The sequence below is a fragment of the Piliocolobus tephrosceles genome, chromosome 3, assembly GCF_002776525.5.
Source record: "Piliocolobus tephrosceles isolate RC106 chromosome 3, ASM277652v3, whole genome shotgun sequence".
NCBI lineage: Eukaryota > Metazoa > Chordata > Mammalia > Primates > Cercopithecidae > Piliocolobus > Piliocolobus tephrosceles.
This window is the reverse complement of record NC_045436.1, coordinates 153,752,194-153,773,504: the sequence shown is the minus strand read 5'-3', so window position 1 is coordinate 153,773,504 and position 21,311 is coordinate 153,752,194. Positions and strand designations below refer to the sequence as shown.

General features: G+C 36.3%; 1 long non-coding RNA gene across 1 annotated transcript; it reads right to left on the bottom strand.

The window, feature by feature from the left end:
• Window positions 1–253: 253 nt before the first annotated feature.
• LOC111549843 lies at window positions 254–18,183 on the bottom strand. The gene is made up of 4 exons (XR_002733846.1): window positions 18,062–18,183; window positions 4,135–4,198; window positions 2,038–2,084; window positions 254–427 (listed from the first exon to the last, which is right to left on the bottom strand). It is a non-coding gene; the product is annotated as an uncharacterized LOC111549843 (long non-coding RNA).
• Window positions 18,184–21,311: the final 3,128 nt, after the last annotated feature.

The following is a 21,311-nucleotide window of genomic DNA, read 5'->3' as shown; positions in this document are numbered from 1 at the left end:
GAATTATTTTTGTACTTTTAGTAGAGATGGGGTTTCACCATGTTGGCCAGGCTGGTCTTGAACTCCTGACCTCGTGTTCCACCTGCCTCGGCCTCCCAAAGTGCTGGGATCACAGGCGTGAGCTAAGGCGGCGGCGGCGGCGGCGGCGGCGGCGGCGGCTGCGGCCCCTGCCTCTGCATTTGCCTCTGCCGCTGTCTCTGCCTCTTCTTCCTGTTCTCTTTCTCCTTCTCCTTCTTCTTTCTCTTCCTCCTGCTTCTCCTCCTCCTCCTCATCCTTATTCTTATTCCTCTTCCTCCTCTTCTTCTCCCTCATCTTCTCTTCTTTTCTTCTATGTTGAATTTCTGTAGTACTATTTTCTGAAACATATATCCTTCCTTCACTGAAGGTGGGAATGCATGTCCATGTGCTCATTTTGTCCCCACTTTTACTAGCAGAGGAAGGGATTTGGGAGAGTATAGAAGTTATAGTTGGGCCAGGGATAAAAGTCCTGGCTCTCTGTTAAGCTTTTCTTCACACCACCCTAGCTGAAGCGTGAGAGTGCTTCATTATAGTCTGCTAAGGGTGGAAATCTAGGCTCTCCACTTCATCCTTGGTATTGTAGGTCTGGATGGAGCCGGATACTTCCCTGTGCAGTTTAATTGTACCAAAATTATTTTATAAACATTTTCTGACTTTCTAGCATCCCCTTTCCTATCCTTTGATTAAAGATCAGATTTTTTTCTCTTAACCCATTGGTACAGATAACTCTAGGAAATATAAAAGTTGCATGGGACAATATATCAAAACCAAAATCAGTAAGCATAACATAAATCAAAAAAATTGGTCACACAAATTATAGACAAAGGAATATTGTCAATGTCATATAAGACTACTTATATATTGTTAGAAAAAAATGTCAAGTTGAAAAATATGCTGTAAGAACATGAATATATAGAAAACATCAAATTCAAAAGTCAAATTAATATATGAGAAAATATCCAATTTTGTTATGAAATTAAAAATTAAATTTAATATATTGTTCGAATAGCAAATCTTAAATTTTTAAAAGCTATATCATTTATCGCTTACAAGAAACATAAAATCTATTAAAGTTCTATATATGTATATATGTTCAACCAGCAATCTTCCTAATTAATGCTATTAGTGACATCCATTTTTATAGAATAAAAAGACAATAAACTCTGTGTAGAGTTACACATGTAAGTCTGTGCAACAGAAAGCATGTATACGTATGTGGTTCATATATACTTAATCCTCATTTTTTTGAAGCGTCCATATCTGCAGATTCATGTCCATAAAATTAATTTTTAACCCCAAAATTGATACTCAAGGCACTTTCACAATCCTTCACATACATGAACAGAGTGGTGAAATTTTTGACTTGTGTGATACACTTGAACTAAACAATAATCTGCTTTCTTGTTTTAGCTCTTATAATGTAAACAAGTATCCTTATCATGGTTTATTTAGTGCCACAAGTGCTTTTTTGGTGATTTTGCTGTTTCAAATGGCACCCTTCAAGAGTGCCAAAATGTGGGATGGTTGTGATGTGCCTTATGGAATGTGTTAGATAAGATTTTCCCAGGCATGAGTTATAGTGCTATTGGCTATGAATTCAATGTTAATGAAACAATAATATATGTTAAATATGATGTCTTTAAACAAACACATAAAACAAAGTTCTGTATTGAGTGGTTGATAAAAATGTTGTTAACAGATGTTTGCAGAAACCTAACCCTGTATTTCAGCTAAGAGCAATGATTTAGTACTCACTATTTCAGTGTTTTTGGTGTCTTTATAAAAACATGGCTATCACATATAACAAGAATCTATTGTATATGTATCTGTGTGTGTGTGTGTGTGTGTGTATATACACACACACGTCTATGTATATATGTATACACATGCTTATAGATAAATATATGTGTGTATATGTATTTCATGAATTCTTATTTGCATGGGATAATCTGAGCACTGAAAAATGTAGGATACAAAGTTGGTTATTAGGATACATACAGTATTGTTAAAATAGGTTACCTTAGGGGGAGGAGGAGTCTAATTCTGGTATGGTAGAAATTGAATAGCTGAACAAAGAAAAAAAAGACGATAGTTTTAAAGCCCTGCATAACATTTGTATGTCAATATGAATGCATACAAAAAGTTAAAACAAATTCAATTTTAAGATTTTTCAAAAGTAAAAATCAGTTATCTCAATTCCCATATTCTCCTAAATAACAATATTTATATATTTTCTATTTGATCATCTATATTATTGCATACCATGTCTTATTTTTTGTCTAATAAGATGGAAGAATACATTAAGTTGAAATATAGATAGATAATAAATAGATGGGTGCAGACTGATAGACAATAATAGCAATAAACTAGGAAATGATAGAAATCAATAAACATATAGAAGTTGATATGGTTTGGCTGTGTCCCCACCCAAATCTCATATTGAATTGTAGTTCCCATAATACCACATATTGTGAAGGGACAAGATGGGAGGTAATTGAACAATGGGGGCAGTTATCCCCATGCTCTTCTCATGATAGTGGGTTAGTTCTTATGAGATCTGGTGGTTTTATAAGGAACTTTTTGCCCCTTTGTTTGACATTTCTCCTTCCTGCTGCCCTGTGAAGAAGGTGCCTTTTTTCCCCTTCACCTTCTGTCATTACTGTAAGTTTATGAAGACCTTCTTAGACATATGTAACTGTGAGTCAAGTAAATCTCTTTCCTTTATAAATTATCCAGTCTTGGGCAGTTCTTTACAGTAGCATGAGAATGAACTCATATAGAAGTGCATGTCAAATTGAACATTCTAGACAAAATATTATCTCTATGTAGCTGCCTATATCTATAAATATTGAAATAAAACCACTAGAGATAAAGATATATGTGCATATGCACATACATTATATATTTCAAGGCAAACTGATACATCTCATGTTAATGTCTTTTTCATTAAGTAGCTGGATGACCATAGTTATATCATTTAATTCAATTATGTTCAGTTTGTTTAACTGTATAGTTAGGGAATTTTACCTAGTTAATTTTTCATAGCTTGAAATTATAACTTTTGTATAGGATGCCATTTAAAAGATACTTAGCTAAACCTAAAGAAATTTTAATCATCATTGTAATCAAATATCCTCACTAATAAATTTTAGTTTTTATTGGCATTTAGCAAAGCATCTTAGCTAAGCTGTCTGTGAACACTCTCCACTTTCATATTCATTTTTTTAAAAGAGAAATTATTTGTTATGCCCATGTATCAATGTAGGAAAAGGTAAACTCTGGATTGTTTTCATTGTCTCTATTCCAAAACATTTAATAGACACAAGAAACAAAAACACAAATTGATACACCCAGTGGAACAAAATTCCAGTGACTGTTTTACTAAATAACCATACCCATTGCTGCAGCTTTTTTTCTTTTTTCAGGATTTTTTTACTTAACAAGACTTAAAATTCTTGGAAGAGATGGAGTTGAGGCATAGCAACAGTAACCTGGTGCTATAACTTCTTTTGTGGACTTTCCAGTCCAAACATCTTTTTCTAAAGTTCCTGAAGCTGTGCTGGTGCTTTCATTAGACTTAAATCCCTTTTTATTTTCATGAAACCTCATTTGTACTCAAGATGATTTTAGTGGATTTTGGTGACTTGTACTAAAAGTCTTACAACTAACACAAAGATTAACAAACATCTTGTACTTTTATTTTACAAAGTTTATCTTTCTAGAGTCTGTAGCTCTTCTATTATAAATTGTTTACATAATATAAACTCTTCGGGTTAAAATCTTTAATTTCTAAAAAAAAAAAAATGTTTTATTCCTTGAAATCTTTGCAGATATATTATATGGATTTATGTAGAACAGAAATTACATTCTTCTGTGATCAGTATTCAGTACCATCAAAGAGAAATACTTATGTAATTCATATTGCTATAAAATTATATATAATTTATAATACAGTGTACAATCTAATGTAACATTTATTACATAACATATATTTTTCCATAATTTATAGTATAGCATGTAATTCATACAAACAACAGTCACGTATTGCTCACTCATTTTTTTTAAACTGTGGTAAAATCATAATGCTACTACACTTAGATTTTAATAAGACATTACTCAGAATTTTCTGGGGGTGTGGCAAAGATGGCAGACTAGAAGCAGCAGGAATTGGAGGCTCCCACTGGAAAAACAAAAACAAATCAACAAACAAAAAAACATAATAAGCATGTGAATCCTTCACCGCCAACCAAGGTATCCACGTTCTCTCATCAAAATTGACTAGAAGGCATAGAGAGAAGGAAGAGCAGTGTGGTGCAGCAGCCCACCTGAGAGCCACATGGGGAAGGGGCACCCTCTCATCCCTCCCAAGGGAGGCAGTGAGGGAGTGGGCTATCCAACTGGGGAAACTGTTCTTTTTCCACAGAACTGTGCAACTCAAGGATCAGAATATCCCACTTGTGAACCCATGCCACCGGAGCCTAACGTCCCAAACCTGGAAGGTGTAGATTCTTATAGTATCTCAGCTGGAATCTGCTGAAGAATGCCAGGCTCTCCCGGGGAGGGTGACCAGCACTGGCTGTGGCTGCCTGCTGTCTAAGCCTTTCAAGCTCCTTGGGGGTGAGGCAGCAGCCAGCACTGGGACTGGTAACTGCCTAACATGCTAAGCTCCCTCTGTGGAAGGAGGAGAAGCACCCATTCTGTGGAAGAAAGGCAGCACCCATTTCTATAGCTCCAGGCTGCTCTTTTCCCCTGCTGGAGCCAGGGAGGCTGGAGAGCTTGGTCCCAAGACTCGTGCCCACAGCCCAACACACAAGCTGTGGCAGTCTGTGGCCAGAGGGCCTCTTTAGGCCTAACCCTGACTCATCCTTCCTCAGTGGTCTGGCATTCCCTGCAGGATTTCCAAACACTCCAGCCAGAGGCTTAGGGATAGAATTCAGATCTCTCTGGGCCTGAGCCTCTAATGGGAGGGGTGTCCACAGTCTCTGTGAACCAGCTGACTTAGCCTCTCCTCCTTGAATCCAGGCAGCCTAGACAATTGGGTCTCCCCCTTATAAAACACACCCTCTCCACCAGGGACAAAGTGCTTCATTAAACAAGTCCTGATCCCCATGCCACCCAACTGGGTGAGACCCTCCAATGGGGATTGTTAGACACTCTGTACAAGAGAGATCCTTCTGGCATCAGGTTCGTGCCCCTTGAGGTTAAAGGTCCCAGAAGAAGGAGCAGGCACCCATATTTGCTGCTCTCCAGCCTCCTTGAGTGATATCTCCAGGTACAGGAGTGAATTGGATGAATAAGGCCTGAAGTGAAACCCTAGCAAATAGCAGCAGCCCTACAGAAGAGAGACCTGACTATTGAAAGAAAAAAAAAAAAGAAAGAAAGAAAAACAAACAGAAAGTAAAAACAACAGCATCAGTAACAACAATGAAAAAAAGACCCCCACAAAAACCCCGTCCAAGGGTCAGCAGCCTCAAAGACAGAAACTAGACAAACTCGTGAAGATGAGGAAGAATCAACAACAACAATAAAAAATGCTAAAAATCCAAAAGGCCAGAGTGCCTTTTCTCCTCCAAATGATCACAATGTCTTTCCACCAAGGGCACAAAACTGGACGGAGAATGAGATAGTTGAATTGCAGAATTAGGCTTCGGAAGATGGGAAATAAAAAAACTATGATGAGCTAAAGAAGCATTTTCTAACCCAATGCAAAGAAGTTAAAAACCTTGATAAAAACTTAGAGGAATTACTAACTAGAATAATCAGTTTAGAGAGGAACATAAACAACCTGATGGAACTGAAAAACACAGCACAAGAACTTCGTGAAGCATACATAAGTATCAACAACTGAATTGACCAAGTGGAAGAAAGGATATCAGAGTTTGAAGACCACCTTGCTGAAAGAAGACATGCAGATAAGAATAGAGGAAAAAGAATGAAAAGGAATGAACAAAATCTCCAAGAAATATGGGACTTCATAAAAAGACTGAACCTACGATTGATTGGAGTACCTAACGGAGATGGGGAGAGTGGAAACAAGCTGGAAAACACACTTCAGGATTAAATCCAGGAGAACTTCTCCAACCTACCAAAACAAGCCAATATGCAAATTCAGGAAATACAGAGGATACTATTAGGATACTCCATGAGAAGATCAACCCCAAGACACATAATCGTCGGATTTTTCTAAGGTAAAAATGTAGGAAATCCTGTTAAGGGCAGCCAGAGAGAAAGGCCAGGTCACCTACAAAGGGAAGCCTATCAGACTAACAGCAGACCTTTCAGCAGAAACTCTACAAATCAGAAGAGATTGTGGGTCAATATTCAGCATTCTTAAAGGAAATACTTTTCAACCTAGAATTTCATATCCAGCCAAGCTAAGCTTTGTCAGCAAAGATGAAATAAAATCCTTTCTAGGCAAGCAATGCTGAGGAATTTTGTTACCACCAGGCCTGCCCGGCAAGAGCTCCTGAAAGATGTACTAAGTATGGAAAGGTAAACCCAGTACCAACCACTGCAAAAACACACCAAAATATAAAGACCAATGACACTACAAAGAAACTGCATCAACTAGTGTGCAAAATAACCAAATAGCAGCATGATGACAGGATCAAATTCACACATAACAATACTAACCTTAAATATAAATGGATAAATGTCCCAATAAAAAGACAAAGTCTGGCAAATTGGATAAGGAGTAAAGACCTATTTGTGTGCTGTATTCAGGAGACCCCTCCTACATGCAAAAACACACACAGGCTCAAAATAAAGGGATGTAGGAAAATTTAACAAGCAAATGGAAAGCCAAAAGAAAAAAAAAAAAAATGGGGTTGCAATCCTAGGCTCTGAGAAAACAGACTTTTAACCAACAAAGATCAAAGAAGACAAAGAATGGTAAAAGGAACAATACCTTTACCATTAAAGGAGAATGCAGCATTAAAAGAGAAATTTATAGCACTAAATGCTCCCATCAGAAAGCTAACATAATGGTAAAGGGAACAATTCAATAAGAAGAGCTAACTATTCTAAATATATATGCACCCAATATGAGAGCACCCAGATTCATAAAACTAGTTGTTAGAGACCTACAAAGAGACTTAGACTCCCACACAATAATAGTGGGGGAATTTAACACCTCACTATCAATATTAGACAGATCAATGAGACAGAAAATTAACAAGGATATTCAGGACTTGAACTCAGCTCTGGATCAAGTGGACCTAGTAGATGTCTACAGAACTCTCTACCCCAAATCAACAGAATATACATTCTTCCCAGTGCCATATGGCACTTATTTTAAAATCAACCACATAATTGGAAGTAAAACACTCCTCAGTAATTGCAAAAGAATGGAAATTATAGCAAACTGTCTCTCAACCACAGTGCAATCAAATTAGAACTCAGGATTAATAAACTCACTCAAAACCACACAATTTCATGGAAATTGAACAATCTGCTCTTGAGTGACTCCTCAAGAGGGTAAATAATAAAATTAAAGCAGAAATCAAGAAGTTCTCTGAAACCAATAAAAACAAAGAGACAATGTACCAGAATCTCTGGGACATAGCTAAAGCAGCATTAAAAGAGAAATTTATAGCACTAAATGTTCCCATCAGAAAGCTAGAAAGAACTCAAATTGGCACCCTAACATCAAAATTAAAAGAGTGAAGGAGGCAAGAGCAAACTAATCCAAAAGCTAGTAGAAGACAAGAAATAACTAAGATCAGAGCAGAACTGAAGGAGATAGAGACACACAAAGCCCTCCAAAAATGAAGGAACCCAGGAACTGTTTTTTGAAAAAATAATAATAATAAAAAAATAGACTTCTAGCTAGACTAATAAAGAAGAGAGAGAAGAATAAAATAGACACAATAAATAGTGATAAGGAGGATATCACCACTGACTCTACAGAAATACAAACTACCAAGAGAGAATACTATAAACACTTCTGTGCAAATAAACTAGAAAATCTAGAAGAAATGGATAAATTTCTGAACACTTAAACCCTACCAAGACTAAACAAGAAAGAATTTGGGTCCCTGAATAGACCAATAACAACTTCTGAAACTGAGGCAGTAATTAATGGCCTACCAAACAAATAAAGCCCAGGAGCAGACAGCTTTACAGCTGAATTCTACAAGAAATACAAAAAAGAGCTGGTACCATTCCTTCCGAAATCATTCCAAACAATTGAAAATGAGGGAATCCTCCCTATCTCATTTTATGAAGCCAGCATCATCCTGATACCAAAATGTGGGAGAGACACAACAAAAAAAAAGAATAATTCAGGCCAATATCTCTGATGAACATCAATGCAAAAATCCTCAGTAAAATACTGGCAAACCAAATCTGGCAGCACATCAAAAAACTTATCCACCATGATTAAGTTGGCTTCATCAAGTTGGCCTCATCCCTGGGATGCAAGGCAGATTCAACATACACAAATCAATCATCTTAATCCATCACATAAACGGAACCAAAACAAAAACCACATGATTATCTCAATAGATTCAGAAAAGGCCTTCAATACAATTTAACATGAGTTAATGGGTACAGCACACTAACATGGCATACGTATACATATGTAACAAACCTGCACGTTATGCACATGTACCCTAGAACTTAAAGTATAATAATAATAATAAAAAAGAAAAACAACTCTCAATAAGCTAGGTATTCATGGGACATATCTTAAAATAATAAGAACTATTTATGACAAACCCACAGCCCATATTACATGGTCAAAAACTGGAAGCATTGCCTTTGAAAATTGGAACAAGACAAGGGTGCCATCTCTCACCACTCCTATTCAACATAGTATTGGAAGTTCTGGCCAGGACAATCAGGCAAGATAAAAAACAATAATAATAATAATAAAGATTATTCAAATAGGAATAGAGGAAGTCAAGTTGTCTTTGTTTGAAGACAACATGATTTTATACTTAGAAAACCCCTATATCTCAGCCCAAAAATTTCTTGAACTGATAAGCAACTTCAGCAAAGTCTCAGGATACAAAATCAATGTGCAAAAATCACAAGCATTCCTTTCCACCAACAATAGGAAAGCAGAAAGCCAAATCATGAATGAACTCCCATTCACAATTGCTACAAAGAGAATAAAATACCTAGGAATACATCTAACACGAGATGTGAAGGACATCTTCAAGGAAAACTACAACCCACTCACTGCTCAAAGAAAGAAGAGAGGACACAAACAAATGGGAAAACATTCTATCTTCATGAATTGGAAGAGTCAATATCGTGAAAATGGCCATACTGCCCAAAGTAATTTAAAAATTCAATGCTATTCCCATCAAACTACCATTAACATTCTTTACTGAATTAGAAAAAAAATAAATTTCAGATGGAATCAAAGAAGACCCCTTGAGGCCAAGACAATCCTAAGCAAAAACAACAAAGCTGGATGTATCTTGCTACCTGACTTCAAACTATACTACAAGTCTGCAGTAACCAGAACAGCATGGTACTGGTACCAAAACAGACATATAGACCAATGGAATAGAACAGAGACCACAGAAATACCACCACACATCTACAACTATCTGATCTTCGACAAACCTGACAAAATCAAGCAATGTGGAAAGGATTCCCTATTCAGTAAATGATACTGGGAAAACTGGCTAGCCATAAGCAGCAACTGAAACTATAACCCTTCTTTACACCTTATACAAAAACTAACTCAAGATGGATTAAAGACTTAAATGTAAAACCAAAAACCTAAAAACACTAGAAGGAAACCTAGGCAATGCCATTCAGGGCACAGGCAAGGGAAAGAAATCATGATGAAAACTCCAAAAGCAATGGAAACAAACATCAAAATGGACAAATGGGACCTAATTAAACTAAAGAGCTTCTGCACAGCAAAAGAAACTATCATCAGACTGAACAGGCAACCTACAGAATGGGAGAGAATTTTTGCAATTTATCCATCTGACAAAGCTCTAATATCCAGAATTTACAAGGAACTTAAACAAATTTACAATTAAAAAAAAAAAAAACTCCCTCAAAAAGTGAACAAAGTATATAAACAGACATTTCTCAATAGAAGACATCTACGTAGTCAACAAATATATGAAAAAAACATCAACATCACTGATTATCAGATAAATGCAAATCAAAACCACAAGGAGATACCATCTTACGCTAGTCAGTATGGTGACTGCTAAAAAGCCAGAAAACAATAGATGCTGGCAAGGCTATGGAGAAATAGGAACACTTTTAAACTGTTGGTGGGAATGTAAATTAGTTCTGCCATTGTGGAAGACAGGTGATTCCTCAAGGATCTAGAACCAGAAATACAATTTAACCCAGCAATCTCATTACTGAATATATACCCAAAGTGTTATAAATCATTCTACTACAAAAAAAAACATGCACACTTATGTTTATTGCAGCATTGTTCACAATAGCAAAGACATGGAAACAACCCAAATGCCCATCAATGATAGACTGGATAAAGAAAACGTGATGCAGCTATGAAAACAAATGAGATCATGTTGTTTGCAGGGACATGGATGAAATTGAAAGCCATCATTCTCAGCAGACTAACACAAGAACAGAAAACCAAACACTGCATGTTCTCATTCATAACTGAGAGTTGAACATTAAGAACATATGAACGTAGAGAGGGGAACAACACATACCAGGGTCTGTTGGAGGTGGGGGCTTAGGGGAGTGAACTTAGAGGACTGGTCAATAGGTGTAGCAAACCACCATGGCACACGTATACCTGTGTAACAAACCTGCGTGTTCTGCACATGTATCCTGTTTTGGATTTTTTTTTTTTAGAATAAATAAATTTTTAAAAATATTGTTTCATTTAAAATAAATATTTTGTTGTTTTGTAGCATGACCATAGTGAACAATCTCGATTTTGTATCCCTGTGAGTGAACACAGCACAGTGGAATTTCTTTGTAGACACACACATTTTCCTGCTATTTCTTTGAGGGCAAACACTGCTCTTGACTAAGTAGTTAAGAACAGTTCTGTTTTGGTTGCAAATAGAAACCATGTAAAATATTAAACTTCTGATCATGTTCTGAAAAATTGTATTTCAGAACATAATTATATAATTGGTAAAATTTAAAAATTAAATATAATCGCTGACAGATGATTTGATTTCTCAAATACATTTTTATATTCTGTCACATACTTTAGTACTGATACCAATCAGATTGCAGTATGCTCTTAGTTTACTTTCTGCAACATTAGAATATGCTTGTTTTGCATGAATTAAAACAATATTACATCATATAACAAGATATCAGGTATTTGATTTGTACTTGTTCTTTGAGAAATTATTCTTTTTTTCTGCAACATTAGAATATACTTGTTTTGCATGAATTAAAAATATTACATTATATAACATGATATCATTTATTTGATTTGTACTTGTTCTTTGAAAAATTATTATTATTATTATTATTATTATTATTATTATTATTATTATTTTTTGAGATGGAGTCTTGCACTGCCACCTGGGCTGAAGTGCAATGGCATGATCTCGGCTCACTGCAACCTCTGCCTCCTGGGTGCAAGAGATTCTCCTGCTTCAGCCTCCTGAGTATCTGAGATTACAGGGGCCTGCCACCACGCCCAGGTAATTTTTTGTAGTTTTAGTTTCGCTATGTTGACCAGGCTGGTCATGAACTCCTGACCTCGTGATCCACCCACCTCAGCCTCCCAAAGTGCTGGGATTACAGGTGTGAGTCACCGTGCCTGGCCATATTAGTTATTCTTAAGAAAACATGATAGCTAAAACATTCAATGTGTTAAATATTTATGATCAAGATTTATGAAAACAAAAGAAAACCTGTAGAAGTCAAAGCATGTAAAGGACAACAACTAGCCTTGTCTCTCATTTAACTTATGGCCACAGTACTATAATTCTGTTGGAAGTTAACTCTAAAGTCTTCCTCTATCTCTTTATCTAAAATTAAAAAAAAAAAAAACAAAAAAAAACCAGATTGCTCATTACATTACATGCACGTTACCATGCAGTGTGCTGTGTCAGGGGGAGCACATACAAACATGAATACACACACATATTATACTAAATAATTCCAAAGAATTTCTGGTATATCTGATTAGAGACAGGCACATAAATTTTAATGTGCATTGAAGTTTTAGTTCAAATGTAGCTGGGATCCCAAAGGTGTTCTTGTTTTTTTTTGTCACTCTGCACTGACCTGGAGAATGTAACACCTTAGCAAGTAATCTATTCCCTAAAAATATCACTCCTAGAGATATAGATTTTATTGAAACGTCAAGGAATACATGGAAAATTTATTTCCCTTGTACACCATATAACAACACATTATAGATGATAGTTGTTTAGATAGATATACAGACAGATGGATAAATAATCTATTTTCTCTTCTTAAGAGATAGTCTCTGGTCACCAGCTCTATCACTACATCACCTTTTACGTTTTCCTTTCCCTGTCCACAAATAGCATCTAGAGTTGTTCTTCATACCTAAATAATTCAATGCTATCTTTCAGCTTGCATATGCCAGAGAGCAAAATAAAACCTGCATAGGTACTGGCCTAACCCAGGATTCTACGAAAGCTCACATCAATCAATTGATTATCCCTTGTATTCCAAGTGTTTTAAGGAGAGGATCACCTCCAACACATCTTTTTACTGAGCTAATAGAGTGGAAGAGTAATTGGAAATTTTGATGCTAAGAAAAACAAGATTTTTTTTCTTAATGTGTACTCAATACAGTACATTTTCTGTAAAAAAAAAAAAAAGTATGAACTGGAAACATTAGACAATTGTGTACAGACAAGCACAGTTAGCTACATATGAGGCTAAGATTGTTTCTGAGCAAAGGATGTAACAATTGAGTAGCACAGTATTTCACATCTGTTACTATATGGAAAATTCTTTAATACATCATCCATGTCTCATTTATTTTTCTGTTACATACTATGATAACACCTTGCAAATAAGAAGTGTTACAAAATTTGTGTGGAAAAAGGATAAAGACAGCTAATTATACTGTGTGAGGCCTCTTTTCAGTTGTCTTATTGCATTTGAGAGCTCATTATTTAACTGGGAAAAATACTAACTTTTGTAACATGTGTAGTTGAGAGCTCCTCAGTGCAATGTTGGGAGAAGATTCTTTATGGGCCTCTGTGGGTTTTGCATCTTTTCTGAGCATAGCCATTGCATTAGTTATCTCTTGCTACGCTGTCTTCTGCTGAGGGTTTCTCAAGGCTCCAATTAAGGTGTTGGCCTCTCTGCTGGAGTTTCATGTAGGGAGGATCTGTTCTGATTTCCTGTAGCTGTATAAATGAAAGCTGCAGCTTCTTACTGGCTGTAGGTTGGAAGTTCCTCTTGTAACAAAGAGGACATCAATAGTTACTTACCACATGACCTTCTCTATAGATAGTCATAGCAATTTGCTTCAAGATCAGTAAAAAAGACTGGTGCCTGCTGTAAATATGGAGTAATATACATAATATATTATGTATCATACTGCATATAACATATAATGGATAACATAGAATATAGCTTATGTCTATTGTGTATACTGCAACTAATTCAAAGAGAATTGTCTTTTCTACCTAAGTAGTTTTACTCCATACACTAAACTAGTATTCAAACATTTAAGTAAATTTAAAAAAAAATTCTTCAAAGAAGGAATTTAATTCAAATATATCTATCAAAATATCATGATATTTTGCCTTTATCATTCTAGTAAGGGCACAGTCTTGTTATTTAAATATTTTTATTTTCAGGTACATAGTAATTACTTGTGAGATTCTGTTATATAGTGTTTATTACATCCAGCTATTTGTAGAGTTCTATTTAGCTTATCCTCTCATTGAACTGTAAAACAACAAATATAATTATTCTATTACAAAATTAGATGTTTGTACATTAAATCAAGGATATGAGTTATGGAAAAAAATATCTTTAGACATTTTGTAAATTTTATTTTTTCTGAAGAGATATTTTTCTTCTGTTCTTAAGTGATTAAAAATATATTCATGAACATTAAGAAATACGTAATTAATTTTATTGGTCTTCTAGTATTTAGGAGTTTCTTCTCTCCATTTATTCTCTCTTCCCCACATCACCTTTAAAAGGTTTAGTTCAGAGGAGAGGGTCTCATTAAATTAAGCTACATTTATCCACATATCTGCAAGTCTTGGGAGCATGATTCTAAGTACGCTTTGTGTTGGATTATCTTTTCACAGATGTTTATATTGCAAATCACCTTGAAAGATATAGTGACTCCATCCAGAGCAAAGCACAGTCATGCCTCCTGACTATTATGAAAGAGTCCAGTTTCCAAAGCTCAGAATTTCTTACCTATAACAAACCCACCTCATGCCTAAATATCCGCTGTCACTCTTTGTGTCACTACGTGGAAACTGGTACTTGAGAATCCAGTGTAAAACAGTGCTGGTACTCTGGCTGCTGCTTTCGTTATCAGAAATAGACGGTCTCTAACCCAATGGTTTTGTCTATTTTGCAGCATCCTTAAAATTGTGTCAGGCTGACTTGTTAGATTGCAAGTAGGTGAATTGTTATCCACTTCACAGTGTATAAGTGATCTTCTCACTTAGAGAGGCTTATGACAGTTACCCTAACTCAACACAGAATGAGTCTTAGTAGCAATAATGGAACTCAAATTTAACAAAGCAAAATGACTTCTTACCCTAGTAATATTTTACTTCAACCTAATTAAATATATTTAAAGATAGAAAACATGGATCAGAAGAGATGCAAGAAAGGGCTTATCAAAAAAAAAAAAAATTGAAGAAAGCTACTCATTAGATGTAAAGCAAATTGCAACCACAGAGATAATTTCAATAAGAGTTTACTCTAAGCATAGAATTCAACTGGTCCCATTAGCAAAAATGTTTCTTTTGGGAAGATTAAATGTGTTAGATAGAGTTTTACAGGCTATATCCTTTGATAGGTTGGCTGACACAGTCTGTCCATTGGCTATTTTAAGCCCTCAACAACCATTTTCCTCTTACCTTCTTCTTTTACTGAGGCTGAAAATCTTTCAAATGAGGGTCACCATGTGACACAATTAAGAACAATGGAATATATGTGGAATTACTTAGTAAGAGAGTGCCTTATTATAAGATATGTTATTAAAAAGCCTTTTATTGTTAGTCTTTCTCTGATTTTTATGCCTAGAAAAAGAAAATGAATCATATTAGAATCATTTGAATGCGAACTTATCAGTTTAGGATAAAAAAGCATCCTAAGTTTAGGATGAGCATCTGTTACATGAGAAAACTAAACTACTATAAGTTTAATTACTGTTAATCAGAACATTTTTGCTTGGATTCAAAGAACTCCTGATACACAAGAACAAACAAACTAGACAAGGGGGAGGCCAGCAGAGGATTCTTCTACTTGCCCTGTTAAAAAGTATTCGGAAATGTACTACAGTCCATTCTCACCCACATCCAAACTCATGCCCACAAAAACATATACACTAAATGAAAGACAGATGCTAATATTGAGATGATGGTACAGTTCCTTGAGTACATTTAGCAAGATAATGTGTTTTTACATTTTTAGTATTGTCTTTTCACCAAATAATATCACGGACTTGCATCTGCTATTGGACTTCAATTGGTGAGCTTCAAACTGAGCTCTCCTGGTTCAAATATTTAAAAATTTTAAAAAACTTAACTATTTAACTACATAACTAAGAATCCGTTGTCTGATTATTTTCTTGGTGCCTGTGTAAATTTCTTTTACAGAAAAATGTGCTGGTGAGAAGATATATGATCTGTTCCATTTTATACTTATAATCTCATTTTATAACAATCTGTGCATGTATTAGTTTTCTAGGGCTGCCATAATAAAATGTCACAGGCTGGGTGGCTTTAAAAACAGAAACATGCACTTTAGGAAGCCGAGGTGGGCGAATTGCCTGAGCTCAGGAGTTTCAGCCTGGGCAACACGGTGAAACCCTGTGTCTACTAAAATGCAAAGGAAATTAGCCAGGCATGGTGGCATGTGCCTGTAATCTCAGCTATTCTGGAGGCCGAGGAGGGATAATTGCTTGAACCTGGGAGGCGGAGGTTGCAGTGAGCCAAGATCATGCCATTACACTCTAGCCTGGGCAACAAAGTAAGACTCCATGTCTACAAAAAAAGAGAAAGAAACATATTTGTTCACAGTTCCAGAGGTGACAAGCCCAAGATCAAGGTGCCAACAGTGTTGGTTTCTTATCAAGCCCCTCTCTTTGGCTTGCAGATGGCCACCTTCTCATTGTGTATCCTTACATGTTCTCTCTCTGTGCTCCAGTGCCGCCAGTGTCTTATCTTTCTATGAGGGCATCAAACATTGGATCAGGGCTTCACCGAAAGGGCCTAATTCTAAATTAGGGCCTAATTCTAAACTCTGAATAATTGTTTAAAGTGCAACCTGATGCCTAAAGGGTTGAAGTCCAAACCATGGACTGTGGTGATACCCACATTATGAGCTTTGGGAGTTTAGTCATCAAAATAGAAGGCCCATACTAGCACCTAAATTACTCTACTTCTTCCACCAAAACTCTAGAGTATAGACTTTTAAAAAATACGTCAAAGTTCTAGGCTATAGTATGTCTCTGAGTACGAAGTCCTAAGCCAACCATGCTACATTAAAAAAAGCAATTAACTCTCTCCAATTTGTTTATCCTAGTTCCAAATTAGATTCATTTGCATTTTGTATTCCACAAATGTGCATTCATTTCAGTACTTCCCATAGTTCAGCAACAATGAATAGAAGCAATACAGTAATATATCAACTAACTTCTACAATCATTTTCATTTTTGTAGACCATAGAGTTACCACTAAATGAGAATTAGTTCAGTAGATAGAATTCATCAAGCATTATTTATTTCTGTTGTCTGCTTGAATAGTCCCTTTTATCTGAGATAAATAAGCACTCTGTTCATAAAATGCCTTCCTCTGACAATTCAATTGGTCACCAGGAAACTGAATAGAAAGAAAAATAAACATTCAATTAAAATAAGCTGTATAGGTAGCTCAGTTCCTAGTTTTTATATTAAAAAAAAAAATGCATCTGTAATGATAGTAACCCTGTTTAAAGCAGACTTTTTTTCTGGGGATTTTTTTTAGGAAGTATTATAGAAGTTGTCCTTTTTCTTAATTCCTTAATACTAGACAAAGGAATTTCAGACAGAAACATGGAAGCATAGGGATTTAATTTGGCAGTAGTCTCTTATGTACATAATCATGGTGTCAGAAGTGATTTATGAACTTTAGACTTCATAGGTGCTTTTAATTATTTTAATCTCTCTGATTGAGGTATGAATTTAATAATTATGAAAATAGAGGTTGACCCATTTGAGCACAACTGAAAACAAAACACAAGTAATTCTACTATTCAAAAAGGGCCCAAAATAAACTGAATTAATCTGAGCTCCTCTTTATTACCTGTTGGTTGTTTGTCATGAATATTGGACTACTCTAAAATTATGACAAAGACAATGTGTCTCTGTCCTTTTATAAGGAAGCAAGGTATTCAACACACACACACACACACACACACTGAACTTAAAATAAGAAGTCATTAGTTCTAGTTCTATTTTCTGTCATTTAACTAGTATGGGATATTTGTCAAATAAAAAATCAACAATAATGACAAACACAAAAAACAACCTGGGCCTTTGTTATTTCATGTGTAAATTATTATAGTAGTAACGTGTTATCTCAAAATTAACTGAGACAAAGAAACAGTTAAGGAAGTTATTAGGTCCAGACTCTGTCCTCTCTAGAAGAGACGTCTCCTCTTTCCTCTGTTCTTCCTCTCTATCTGTCTTTGATCTGCTAAAATCTGTCATTTTAAAGTTAAACTCACTGATAATTCTTCTAAATCTTAAATTCCCATTTTTTTTTATGCAAGCTGAACTTCAAGTTATTGCCAAGGAATTTCCACAGATCACTGAGGACCCTCCTCAATTTGCTGATTAACTCAGCATAGTGAGTCAGGCCTATCAACCTCAGGTTTTCTGACCTACGACAGTTGATTCACATACTTGGTGAAGGTCAGGCACCATGCTGAATGACCAAGGCTTGTTGTTGTTATCCTGAGGGAGAGTCAGAAATAAACACCTCTAAAGACTGTGACAGAACTGAAGGCATAGCAAAAACCTCCATGAGGCCATTCTTGAGGCTATTCCTAAAACTTTAGACTGCAGTAGAATCCAGTCCCATGTTTAAGAACCTAATGACCCACTTTCCAGCCATTACAGTTGTACTCTAGGCCGTGTTTAAAAAATGCTATCAAATCCAGGTTGTACTTAGATAAAATTATGAATTACCTATAGATGTTGAATCTATTCAAGTAGACTTTAATTCTGTTTGTGAGCAGAATTACACTTCTCCTTTCTGGAGAACTCTCTCAGCTTGTCAAAAGAACCTGGATAGAATGGAAAACTATACCTACTTCTGATCCAGATAATTTGGCAAATTAGCTAGCTGGCATCCATGAGGACACTAATACAGAGAAAACCACTCAAGTTTTAAATCTCCTATTACAGCAGACGGTGCTTCCCAGACATAACACTAGGAAGAAACATCCTGGGCCAGGATACTACCATAAGAAACCAGGCCACTGGAAAATAGAGTGCCAAAAAAGCCAGAAAATCTCTTTCTCATCAACTTTAATAAATATCCAGCAAATTATGCTACATGGAAAAAAAAAAAAAAAAAAAAAGCCAGTCTCAAAAGATTACATACTATGTGATTCTGTTGGGTTTCACAAAGTGGTAAACCTAAAGACTGGTGTTTTAAGATGCTAAAAGGCCTTAGCAGCAGCCTTAGAACCAAGGTCTTTCTAATCTCAGCTGGTTCACACCAAACTCAGAAAGGGTTTCCCTTTGGAATTTTTTTCTCTGGTCAAGAAAGATTCTTTCCAAAAGAAATACAATTGCCTTAAGTCCTCTTCCTAGAGATCTCATCAAATAACAAGGAAAGATCAACCACTGTAGAAGAGAAAAGACTGGAATTTGTTACCACACCCAAACAGACTTTTAAATCTATTTTTCTAAGGGCAGCTCCAAGAGATTACCTGGGGTACTTTATCTACATAATAAAATAGCCTTTTTTCCTTGTGCAACTTCACCTTTCACCTTCTCTTAATGACTGCTTCCCATGTCCCAGGTTCATCTGATGCAGGAGAGTCAAGCCCTCAAATTAGGGCTTAGTCTGGGAGGTTTCTTCACTTTGCCCAGGAAAGAATTCAAGAGTGAGTTCATGATATTAGACAGCAATTTTTATTAAATGGTACTGCTCCTTGTGGAGCAAGGTTACCTCACAGGCCGTGTGCCCAGAGTGAACAATGTATGGTCTCTTGGCAACTGTATTTATACTCAGGAAAGCCAACTTTCAATTATACACAAATTAAGGGTATGTCAATGCAAACTGAGGGGCTGGCTATTTAGAACATTCTCGGAAAGGGGCAGTAACTTCAGAGTTGTTGCCTTAAAAGGGGTGGTAATGCCTGGGTACATTGCCATGGCATTTTTAAACTGTCTTGGTGCTGGTGGGAGTGTCTTATGTCAATGAGGAATGAGAGCAGCTAAGGATCACTTCATCTCCATCCACTAGTTCCTGACAGTTTCTTCTCTTTATCCTGTCTGGAATAGATCCTGTTTTGGTCAGCAAGATTGTGACCAGAAAACAAGTTCTGACAGTCTTCTACCTCACATTGATTCTCCCACCTCACATTTATTCTCCCTAGTAATTTACTACTCCTCAAAAAGTATTATCTATATTTCCCAGCTACCCAACCCTTCTTCCCCACCTGGAGACCACTCTCAATGAACAGGCACCAAGGACTACAGGGGCTCTTCCCAGTTATTTCAGTCATCTGGGTGAAACCACTCTCTGAGTTGGGAATGAGGTATTTGTGCTTATAGACACTGGAACAAGAGTATCAGTTCTTAACCCCACCAGCCCCAATCAGCCCATGCCTTGAGCTAATAAAAAGATACATATGGGAGTTTCCAAGAAGCTTTTAGCTGTTTTTGTTTCACAGCCCATCCCTTTCTATCTTGTCCCTCTCCAAGACACTTGCCCCTTTTTTACTTGTTAATTCTTCCCTATCTACCTCCTCCTTGGGCTCGATTTTCAAGAAAAATACTATGTTAAATTTTTTTTTTCCCTCATAACAGGGAAATAATTTTAGAATTTGACAAGACAAACTTTGCTGACTCAACCTTGGAGTCTTCTGACTTCCCAAATTTCCTCATTTGTTAAGTCATTCCCTGTTCAAAAACCAAAAATAATGCCACTCATCACTGCTGAATCAAATATCTGTCTCTATAGGGGCAAAATCTGAAAAGTAAGTTTTTAAACCAAAGGAGAAATTGGTACATTTTGTAGTTCCAGGGCATCTTAATTATAAATTAACTTTGTTTCCTCTTTGTATACGTAAAGAAAGGAAATGCATTGGGAATCTTAACACAAAGTGTGGGGACTGACATCACTCTCTAGTAAGCTATCTTAAACTCACATCTCACTCAGCATCTGATACCCTTTGGCTGTGTCCCCACCCAAATCTCACCTTGAATTGTAATAATCCCCACATGTCAAGGGTGGGGCCAGGTGGAGATAATTGAATCATGGAGACAATTTCCCTCATACTGTTCTTGTTGTAGTGAATATGTCTCACAAGATCTGATGGTTTTATAAATGAGAGTTCTCCTGCACAAGCTCTCTTGCCTGCCACCATGTAAGACATGGCTCTGCTTCTCCTTTGCTTTCTGCCATGATTATGAGGCCTCCACAGCCACGTGAAACTGTGAGTCCATTAAAACTCTTTCCTTTATAAAATTCCTGGTTGTAGGTATGTCTTTATTAGTAGCATGAGAACAGACTAATATAGCATCCTTTGCTAGCTGATTTACTTCTTATGAACTTCTCCTACTTGCTACTCCTTATATCACTCATGGTGCAATAACCTTAACTCTGTAACTCTTGTGCCATATCCTTCAAGTGAGGCACCACATGATTGCTTAATGCTGATAGACCTCGGGACAATCTCCAAGACAGTGTCCTAGGCAATGCTTAGTTGTCCCGGTTTACGAATGGCTCATATTTACAAAATGAATGTGACAAGTATCATGCAGGCTCTATAACCACTAATGCTTTTGAGGTGGTGAAAGCAACTCTTTTGTCTTTAGCCTCTTCAGCCCAGCAGGCAGAGCTAATTGCCCCCACTCAAGCCTGTTTCTTTGCTGAGAAAGACTGTTAATGATTGCACAGACCGTTGGTAGTCC